The sequence below is a fragment of the Glycine max genome, chromosome 4 (assembly GCF_000004515.6).
Source record: "Glycine max cultivar Williams 82 chromosome 4, Glycine_max_v4.0, whole genome shotgun sequence".
In the NCBI taxonomy this organism is placed as follows: Eukaryota; Viridiplantae; Streptophyta; class Magnoliopsida; order Fabales; family Fabaceae; genus Glycine; species Glycine max.
Genome location: NC_016091.4, coordinates 30,634,834 through 30,644,990, shown reverse-complemented (window position 1 = coordinate 30,644,990; position 10,157 = coordinate 30,634,834). Strand labels below are relative to the sequence as shown.

The window sequence follows — 10,157 nt, the reverse complement described above, 5'->3', positions numbered from 1 at the left end:
AATTTCTGATTCAAGGCCAGCTGGGTTACCAAGTTGACCAACGCATCCAGTTTGCCTTCAAGCTTCTTAGTTTCAGATGATGCAGATGGGTTTGTAGCTACCTCATGCACTCCGCTAATGACTATGGCATCATTTCTGGCACTAAACTGCTGGGAGTTGGAGGCCATCTTCTCAATTAAATTTCTGGCTTCAGCAGGAGTCATGTCTCCAAGGGCTCCACCACTGGCAGCATCTATCATACTTCTCTCCATATTACTGAGTCCTTCATAAAAATATTGGAGAAGAAGCTGTTCTGAAATCTGATGGTGGGGGCAACTGGCACATAGTTTCTTAAATCTCTCCCAGTACTCATACAGGCTCTCTCCACTGAGTTGTCTAATACCTGAGATATCCTTCCTGATGGCTGTGGTCCTGGAAGCAGGGAAATTTTTTTCTAAGAATACTCTCTTAAGGTCATCCCAGCTCGTGATGGACCTTGGAGCAAGGTAATACAGCCAGTCCTTTGCCACTCCCTCTAATGAATGAGGAAAAGCCTTCAGAAATATGTGATCCTCTTGGACATCTGGGGGTTTCATGGTGGAGCAGACAATGTGAAATTCTTTCAAATGTTTGTGCGGGTCTTCACCTGCAAGGCCATGAAACTTTGGAAGCAAATGAATCAGTCCAGTTTTAAGAACATATGGGACATCCTCATCAGTGTATTGGATGCACAAGCTTTCATAGGTGAAATCAGGTGCAGCCATTTCCCTTAGAGTCCTCTCACGAGGTGGAGGTTGTGCCATGTTCTCAGAATGTGCAAAATCAGAATGCTCAGAATCAGAATGCTCAAAATTATAATGCTCAAGATCAGGATGTTCAAAATCACCAATAACAGAATGCACAAATTCACCAGTTATGGAATGCTCAGAATGATCAAAAGGTATAAAATGATGCCTAACTAATCTATGAAATGTCCTATCTATCTCAGGATCAAAGGGTTGTAAGTCAGATGGATTGCCTCTAGTCATACACTACATTCAGCATGCACACAACTAGTTGCCTTGTCATGTAAATAAAGGTGTAGGTTTGAACTACAGCTACCCTCAAATGATATCCAAATGACTTGAAATTTTGTGAGCAACCTTATAAAATGATGAGAAGATAGCACAAAAAATTTCAGACAAAAATTCAAAGTCTAACTATGAAAGCTAAAATTGGTAGGTTAAGAAAAATAAGTGAATAAAACTTGAAAAATAAAAAACTTTTGACAGAATCGCTTTTTTTGGACGATGGAGACCTCAGCCGGCCGGCCGTAGCGGCTGCCACAGCGTAGGAAATTTTTTTCTACCCCAAATGCATATATAATAATTGTGATTCTGATAACCGGAGCAAAAGTTATGGACGTTTGAAGTTTTGACAAACACAAAATTTGCTAGTTTTTTGGAACTTTCAAATCTGACCAAACTAAAGGATCTAGCTATTTTTCCCACAAAATATGGATTAAAAGAAGTTACCACAAAAAAATTCAGCCAAAAATAACAACCCTAGCTACTAAAACAAAAAATCCCAAATAATTCAGCATGGGTGGTCGCTAAAATCCGTCTCTAATTGATTTCTACTACTACTCTGTTTTTCCGCAAGCTGATTTCTACTACTACTCTGTTTTCAAGCACAATCTTCACAGCAAAACACCCAAGACTGAAACAGGGGAAACGCTTAATGGTAAAACTGAAACAGAACACACATTAAACAAAATACCAGGACACTAAACAACACTAACACACATACTAACACAATACTAACAATTAAACATAAAACACGAAAGGATTAAACACACAACACTAGCTAGCTATTATGAACCTTTGGACACTGCTCCCCGGCAACGACGCCAAATTTGATCGAGGCCGTACCCGAATCAAATAAACATGAAAATGCAGTAACTAGGAAGTGATCCTAGGTCGTTTCCCAACGAGCAGTGACAAGCCAAATGTTCATAATATACTTGCAGTAACAGTAACGATGGGGGGGGGGGGGTTTGGTTGTTTGGTAATTAAAGAGCAGAACAAATAAAATGGAATACGAAACTACTAATATTAAAAATGGGTTGTTTCCTCTGATTCAGAAGCCACTCTCTTATCCTGGGTTATGGAGAATTCGTCCCTAACAGTCAACCACTTAATCCAACCCTATTTCAATTTACTAAGCGAAAATCAACTTAGGGTTTTCAATACGTGATTAGGCACCACATACACCAGTTAGCCCTTCGTCCATTAAGCGTGAACGCAAGTTAGGCTCAGAGGCAATTAATCGAACACGAAGCGTGCACTGATTAATATTCACGAAATTGGGATAACTGGTGAAGGGAAAACTGCCAGGAAACCACATTACAAACGAAACCTCAAAGAGAGTTGGGCTTCGTCCTCAAAAGGAAACAACACCAGAAAATCTAGCCTTCCATGGATTCAAACAGAAAACGCAAATGAAACATGAAGCAGAAACGTAAATGAACAAGAACGTAAATGAACAGAAACGTAAATGAACAGAAATGTAAATGAACAGAAACGTAAATGAAAGTAGAAGAAGAAGCAAGAATGAACTCGTAATTAGAAGCAGAAAACAGAAATTTGCATTAAGAACGAAAACTGTAACAAGGGAACAGAAAAACGTGAAAACCTAAAACCAAAGCTCTGAATAATGAAAATAGCATAGCAGAATAGAATGCCCTGCACGAATCCCAAGGTAGCTATTTAAAAAGAGTCACTCAAAGTCACTGGGTCCTATTACAATACTCTGGCCCAAAACGAAATAAACACTGAACAACATAAAATAAAATTGCGAAATTTCCTAATTAGAAATTAACTAAGGTAAGCGTTGCTTTATTTGCCATCTTCAAGTCCACAACCAAAATCTGGATTAAGCCCAATGTTTCATTAATTCCTGAAATTAGATTAAAAACATCAAATTAGCTAAATGAGCCCAAATAATAAAACTGCCTAATTAATTGACAATTAAGACCAATCAATAATTAAAATGGTGCAAAAAGGGTTTAGAAAATAGAAGAAAATGATGGCACATCAGCGGTCCCTCCGTGGACAAAACTATTGGTTGTGTCGCGATGTTGGGTTGAGGCAACGTGCTGGGTGCCGGCCCTTCGGGGATCGGGGGATAGAACTCGACATCCCTTTGAGCATAGTCTTGAGGGTCTTTGTGGACCTCGTCGGGCTGTTGAGGAGGCTCTCTTTCAAGGACGGGAGAAGCAATATGGCCAACATCGTCTTGCAAGACGGGTGGTGAGTAGTTGGGCGGCAATCCATAAGGGTAAGCCGCTCAGTTGTATCCCAGGTGAGGGCTGCCATCGTGCCCCAGTGTGTCCCTTCCCCATCCTACTATGTTTGAGGGAGGATGGTGCGCAGTTGCCAAGAGAGTTGGGTCTGCTTCGGCAGCCGAACTGACAGCGGCAGCGGTGGCTGCGTTTTTCTCCATGAGCTGCCTCATTCCTAACATGGCCTCCATCATGGAGGCCATCTGTTCTTTCAGAGTCGACATGTCGGCTTTCATCTGTTCCTGTGTCTCCTCTTGATCACCCATCGTTCTAGATTTGGATCTGGTGCGATAGGGATGCCTTGTGGCGCGTTTAGTTATGGTGTTTCTCCCTAAAAAACCAAACGTGAGGAGTGGGTAAAGAAAGAAAAAATGCATGCTAGAGATAAAATGCAAGAGTGATTTGATTCGCACAAGCTTTTTGGAGTAGAAACATGGGACCAACTCATTTTATTTCAAAAAGTTGTATCTAGTCAAGGTCTGAGAGACCATACAAGTTTTCCTAGCGATTTCTAATTATGTGGGCCATTAAGTCTATCATATGCTGACAATAGCCGAGAAGCCCATGAATTTCTTCGGGGGCGGAGTAGGTGTCCGCCATCGCCTTGGCCTTGGCCAACAATCGGGGAAGTTCCTGACTCTCGTTCAAGGTAAGAGCAAACCGATCCATCCACATGGTTGCCTCTTGGTGTAAAGAGTCGATCACCCTTCCTCTAGCCTCTTTTTCCGCGTATACTTGGGCATACTCGTCCGCGATCCTATGCTCGTGGGCCGTGGCTAGACCTAACTCTTCTTGGTACTTGGCGATGATAGCTAGCATGTTGGTCTCCGTCTCGCATAAATGCTGAGACAAGCTTCTTTTGGACCTTGAACAGGCAACTAACTCCTCTTTCAAAACCATGCTATGTGCTCGCGACTGGTCCCTCTCTTCCCTTCGCAGCTTGAGTTCATTGTTGCTACCCCACAGAGCTCCGCGAAATTTGTTCCAGCCATACTCTTCCTTGCGAGCCCTCTTGGTCTCTTGTTCAAGGGCTCGTGCGGTAGTTGCATTCTCTTCCCGTAATCCGGCACACTCCTTCCGGATGTGTGTAGCGGCCAACTTGAACTTCTCCTTGGCAAGTTTCGCCTTTCCTAACTCGCTTTTGAGAGCTTGGACTTCCTCGTCCTCTTCCGGTGCTTCAAAACTCTCTTCGCTGACGACTTTTAACTTGGCGAGCCAATCTAAACCTCGTATATGAACTTTCAGCCATTCATGGTAACCACCAATGGCGCCATTACGAATGCCCCTAAGTTCTTGATCTTTCCTTAACGGGGTTTCCCATGCCTTATGGATTCTTTGTATAGCCTTGAAATTTTGTGCGCCGAAATCCCTCACAAGGAAAGGAGACATGCTTTCTTCCGTCGATGCTCCCCTCATGGGGTACCCTAGTTGTCTTATAGCGAGCGCGGGGTTGTAGTTAATACAACCCCTCGTTCCTATCAGTGGAATGTTTGGGTACCCTCCACATGAGAAAAGGACTCCCTCCTTTCCTTCCTTCCATCGGGGGAACCAATTGATTGTTCTACCACCTATCTCAGCCAAAAGCTGGTCCCAATCTATTCTCCTCTTTTCAGTACACGAGCGATGGCTCAGGAGCGGACATGGATGCCTTGTGTCTTGCTGGAACAAGTGCGAAACCAACCAAACACAGAGGGCGGGCAAGCAACAGATGATCCGTGCGCTACTCTTTTCGCACCTTCGGTCAAATGTGTCAAATAAATCTGCCAAGACAGCTACCACCGGACTTTCCTTGCCATGGTGGTATGCAAGGAAAGCGTCGATTGCTGCTAGGTCCACCAAACCATCCACGTTTGGAAAGAGGACGACCCCAAAAATTAGCAAGGCTAACATATCCATAAATGGGACCCAATCTCCTTGATTGGCCATACCCCTCGCCTTGTCTTCTAGGTACCTCCGTGGTAGGCCCGCTATGCCGTTCCGAGTCTGTTTTATGCGGTCCAAACCTCTTGCTGAATCCTTGACCACAGTTGCAATTCTGCTCAAAGAGGGGAGACACCCGGAGGAAAGATATGGTTTTCTTCCCCCGAGAGGACATCCTAGAATTTCCTCAAATTCTTCAATGGTTGGTACTAATTGGAAGTCTCCGAACGTGAAGCATCTCAAAGGCTGGTCGTAGTATTGGGTGAGTGATGCAATGGCTTCTATGGATATCTCTGCTATGGTCAACTCTAAGATCTTTCCGTAAATCTTGCGGAAAGCTTGCATTTGGAGGGGTTCCATCAACCGCCCTAATTCCTTGATGCTGGTGGTATCTAGGCCTTTAACCTTGACTTGGTAAAACCTCTTGCCGGTTTGATTTGTCCCCATGCTTACTAAAGTGAGACAAAAAGCTGGTGCAAATCAAAACTCCGATATCTCATGGGTGGGATGGATGAATGCATGAAGGGATGCATATGACACAACTGTATTTTAAGAATGCGGGTGCCCGGGACATTGTCTCCTTTTTAGACACAACGTCTAGGGGTAGCAAAGTGCCCCAACGTATGTATTTAAAACAGTGACCCGGACCCTCCATTGATTTGTCGATAGAGGGGATCAAGACAGAACCCCTATGCATATGCAAAAGGCGCAATGACAATATCCACTGAACATAAGCAAAAGGGTATATGATATTTATGCATGGCAGTGTGAAAAATGGCACGCAGCGTGTTTGCTCCGTGCCCCTATTTAAGGGACCTATAAGGGAGAGAACTAACTAGGCATTTAGTGATAACCCCCAAGGTAGTCATATCTCTTTTGATAGTTTCTAGAGGTATCATTCTCTTCGAAGAACATATTGCAACAGTAGGGACTACTAGCAACAATAAGTTTTCAAAGAAAAAAGCTCTAGATGAGGGTTCACTGTAATCAAGCAAGTCGGAGACCTAGCATGATCACAGATTCACCTCCACTCCTTATGTTCCCATGAACCCGGGTATAGGGCCCTTTTTCACTCACAGTGTGTGCAAATAGTGTTGGTGTTTGTGTGCATCAAATGAATAAATATTTACTTCATGCATACATTTTAAAACGCACTAAAAGCAACAAAGAGTTTATATACACAAGAACATAATGAAGGGAAACCAACAAAGGGGTAAAATCACGGTAAAACATTGCACAAGATTTAAATGGCCTAACTCTCTAAAAACCGTCCCCAGTGGAGTTGCCAACTGTCGCAACCTACCCTTCGGCGGGAGGGCGACGCGTGACTCGCGGGTTGCGTGTTCCACAAAAGGAATACGCGCGGAGTCGCCACCAACGTTTATTTGAGGAAAACGTCGGAAAAACCGGAAAAGACGTGATCTACAAACTTTTAAGTGAAAGGTTTGGGAGTTGTATTTACGCACGGGGAAGGTATTAGCACCCCACACGTCCGTCCCAAGGGACGACAGCCTTTAATCGAATGTGCAAAAATGACTTTGATTTTTTATGTTCCCTTTTTATGTCTTTATATCCTTTATACCCTTTTTATATTTTTCCCTTTTTGTGGTCGACAAGGGTGTTTCCCTTTGCTCCTACGTATTCCTCAATTGCGATGAGGAAATCAGACCTACGTAGTTCTTTTTTATCAAGTGATTCTTTTTTACTTAAAAGGTGATCATTTTAAGGCGTTGGACCTTGAAAACGATCCATTTACTTAGTAATAAATTGAAATGACAAACTTCAAAAACCTATTTTTATGGACGAGCTTGACTAGGCGAGTTGATTTTAGCCTTAGTTTCACTTTAGTTATTAGTCAATTCGATTAAGAATGAGAAATCCCAAAGAGAAAACGTCCGATTAATTTTCCGCTTTATTTTACTAAAAGGTATATTTTTTGTTATTATATTATTATTTTACCTCTTTTTGATTTCCAACGTGGTTACGACACGACCGAACGGTCGTAATTCATTTTAACCGAAATTAACGGATAATACAATTCAAACGTTCGGTGGAAATTTATTTTATTTTTAGGTTAAGCGAGAAATGACTTAAATAAAATGGCTTAAGCACGTCAAAAGGGGGTATAAAAAGTAAAAGAAACGAGAATAAAAATACACGAAACACAATGTGGACCACCACGGGTACATAGAATGAATCGAAAAACTTGGTTCGAGGTACTTACCCGTTGAAGATCGAACAACGATGAAGAACGAATGAAGAACGGTCGAAACCTTCGCGAAATTCCTTACGGAAACGTTTCGGAAGCACCTCGGCTTAGATTTTCTTCACGGAAACAATTTTTCCAAGCAAATTCGAAAGAGAGAGAAGTGCCTAAGGGGCTGAACCCTTTTCTACTTCACTTCCTCCCCTATTTATAGCAAAATAGGGGAGATGCTTGCCGCCCAGCTCGCCCAGGCGAGCAGGGTTGCTTCCTCCAGAAGCAACAGCCTTCTGGAGGAATCTTCTGGGGCCCAAGTGGGCCTGGTTGCTATTTGCACCCCCATTTTTACTAAGTACACCCCCTCTGCTTTTTTTTGGTGATTCTTTTTTCGTAAAGTTACGAAAACTTACGAATTTCGTAACGATACTTGTTTTCTTTCCGTAATGTTACGGAACCTTGCGGATTACATAATCATCCCCTTTTTGACTTACGGAATGTTACAGAACCTCACTAATTATGCAACGATGCTTCCATTTGATTTCCGGTGTGTCACGGAACCTTACGGATTGTGCATCAATATTTTCTTTTGTTTTCCGGCATGTCCCGGAATTTCACAAATTGCCTAATGGTGGGTGCCAAGCACCTTACAAGGACCAAACAAAGGTCGCATGTCATCAAGCAAAGGTCCCCGGACGAAATTAGGGTATGACAGTGGGTATTAAACATTCTGAGGTGGTCAAGCGAAGGTCACATGCCAACAAATAATGGTCCCCGAACGAAATTAGGGTATGACAGTTGCCCCTCTTTACTTATCTTTTATTGGAGATAAAAGGGAAGTAAAGATAAGACATTAATTTCGTTCGAGCTGAATCTTTATCCTACTGGCCACTAGTGCAAATCCAATTAGTAAAACCCGTGAAGGCATGAAGATATTGAAATTCCTTCTTTTCTCGTTTAATTCATTTTCATTTTCATTTTCACTCTCCCTTTTTTTTAAAGCGTACAAACAAAGGACGTCGAGTCCTACAAAGCACAGGGAAAAAGGATATTGAAGTTTTTGAGGTGAAGACATTGTCATATTCGAAATGCAAATGAAGACATTGTTGCCTTTTGAAGGCATGCAATGACTGAAGACATTATCATCTTCGACATGTAGATGAGGACATTGTCGCCTTTGAAGGCATGCAATGACTGAAGACATTGTCGTCTTCGAAATGTAAATGAGGGTCATTGTCGCCTTTGAAGGCATGCAATGACTGAAGATATTTTTGTCTTCGAAATGTGTGCGGATTACCGTATAGGGCGTCTTCGCATGCTACCTGACTTCTCACTGGTCGGGGTAGCAGAACTGTGTGTGTGTACGGATAACCACTTGGGGTATTTTCGCCTGCCACCTGACTTCACGGGTCAGGATTAACAGAAGTGTGTTTGTACAGATAACCACTTGGGGTATCTTCACCTGCCACCTGACTTCACGGGTTGGGATTAACAGAAGTTGTTTTTGTACGGATAACCACTCGGGTATCTTTGCCTGCCACCTGACTTCACGGGTCAGGATTAACAGAAATGTGCAGATAACTATAAGGTACCCCCACAAGTCATCGGACTCGCCGTCTTTGGATAACAAAAGGTGCAGAAGACGATGTTAGTCTCTGCGTGTCAACGGGCTCACTTGCCTCTGGTTGACAAAAGGTGCAGATGATGACGTTAGTCTCTGCGTGTCAATGGGCTCGCTTGCCTCTGGTTGACAAAAGGTGTGGATAATCATAAGGTACCCCCGCATGCCACCTGGCTTCACGGGTCAGGATTAACAGAAGTATGTTTGTACGGATAGCCACTTGGGTATCTCCGCCTACCACATGACTTCATGGGTCAGGATTAACAGAAATGTGCGGATAACCATAAGGTACCCCCGCATGTCATCAGACTCGCCGTCTCTGGATGACAAAAGGTGCAGAAGACGACGTTATTCTCTGTGTGTCAACGGGCTCGCTTGCCTCAGGTTGAAAAAAGATGCAGATGACGACGTTAGTCTCTCCACGTCAATGGACTCGCTTACCTTTGGTTGACAAAAGGTACGGATAACCATAAGGTACCCCCGCATGTCATCAGACTCGCTGTCTCTAGATGACAAAAGGTGCAGTAGACGACGTTAGTCTCTTCGTCTCAACGGACTCGCTTGCCTCTGGTTGACAAAAGGTGCAGATGACGACGTTAGTCTCTGCGTGTCAACGGGCTCGCTTGTCTCTGGTTGACAAAAGGTGCAGATAACCATAAGGTACCCCCGCATGCCACCTGACTTCGTGGGTCAGGATTAACAGAAGTGTGTTTGTATGGATAACCACTTGGGTATCTCCGCCTGCCACCTGACTTCACGGGTCAGGATTAACAGAAATGTGCAGATAACCATAAGGTACCCCTGCATGTCATCGGACTCGCCATCTCTGGATGACAAAAGGTGCAGGAGATGACGTTAGTCTCTGCGTGTCAACGGGCTCGCTTGCCTCTGGTTGACAAAAGGTGCAGATGATGACGTTAGTCTCTGCGTGTCAACGGGCTCGCTTGCCTCTGGTTGACAAAAGGTGCGGATAACCATAAGCTACCCCCACAGGATTAATAGAAGTATGTTTGTACGGATAGCCACTTGGGTATCTCCGCCTACCACATGACTTCATGGGTCAGGATTAACAGAAATGTGCGGATAACCATAAGGTACCCCCGCATGTCATCAAA

At 43.5% G+C, this 10,157-nt stretch overlaps 1 non-coding gene across 1 annotated transcript; it reads left to right on the top strand.

Annotated features, from left to right (window-relative positions):
* Positions 1–297: 297 nt before the first annotated feature.
* On the top strand, positions 298–404 carry LOC113001510 (small nucleolar RNA R71). The gene has a single exon (XR_003266905.1). It is a non-coding gene; the product is annotated as a small nucleolar RNA R71 (small nucleolar RNA).
* The last annotated feature ends 9,753 nt before the right edge of the window (positions 405–10,157 follow it).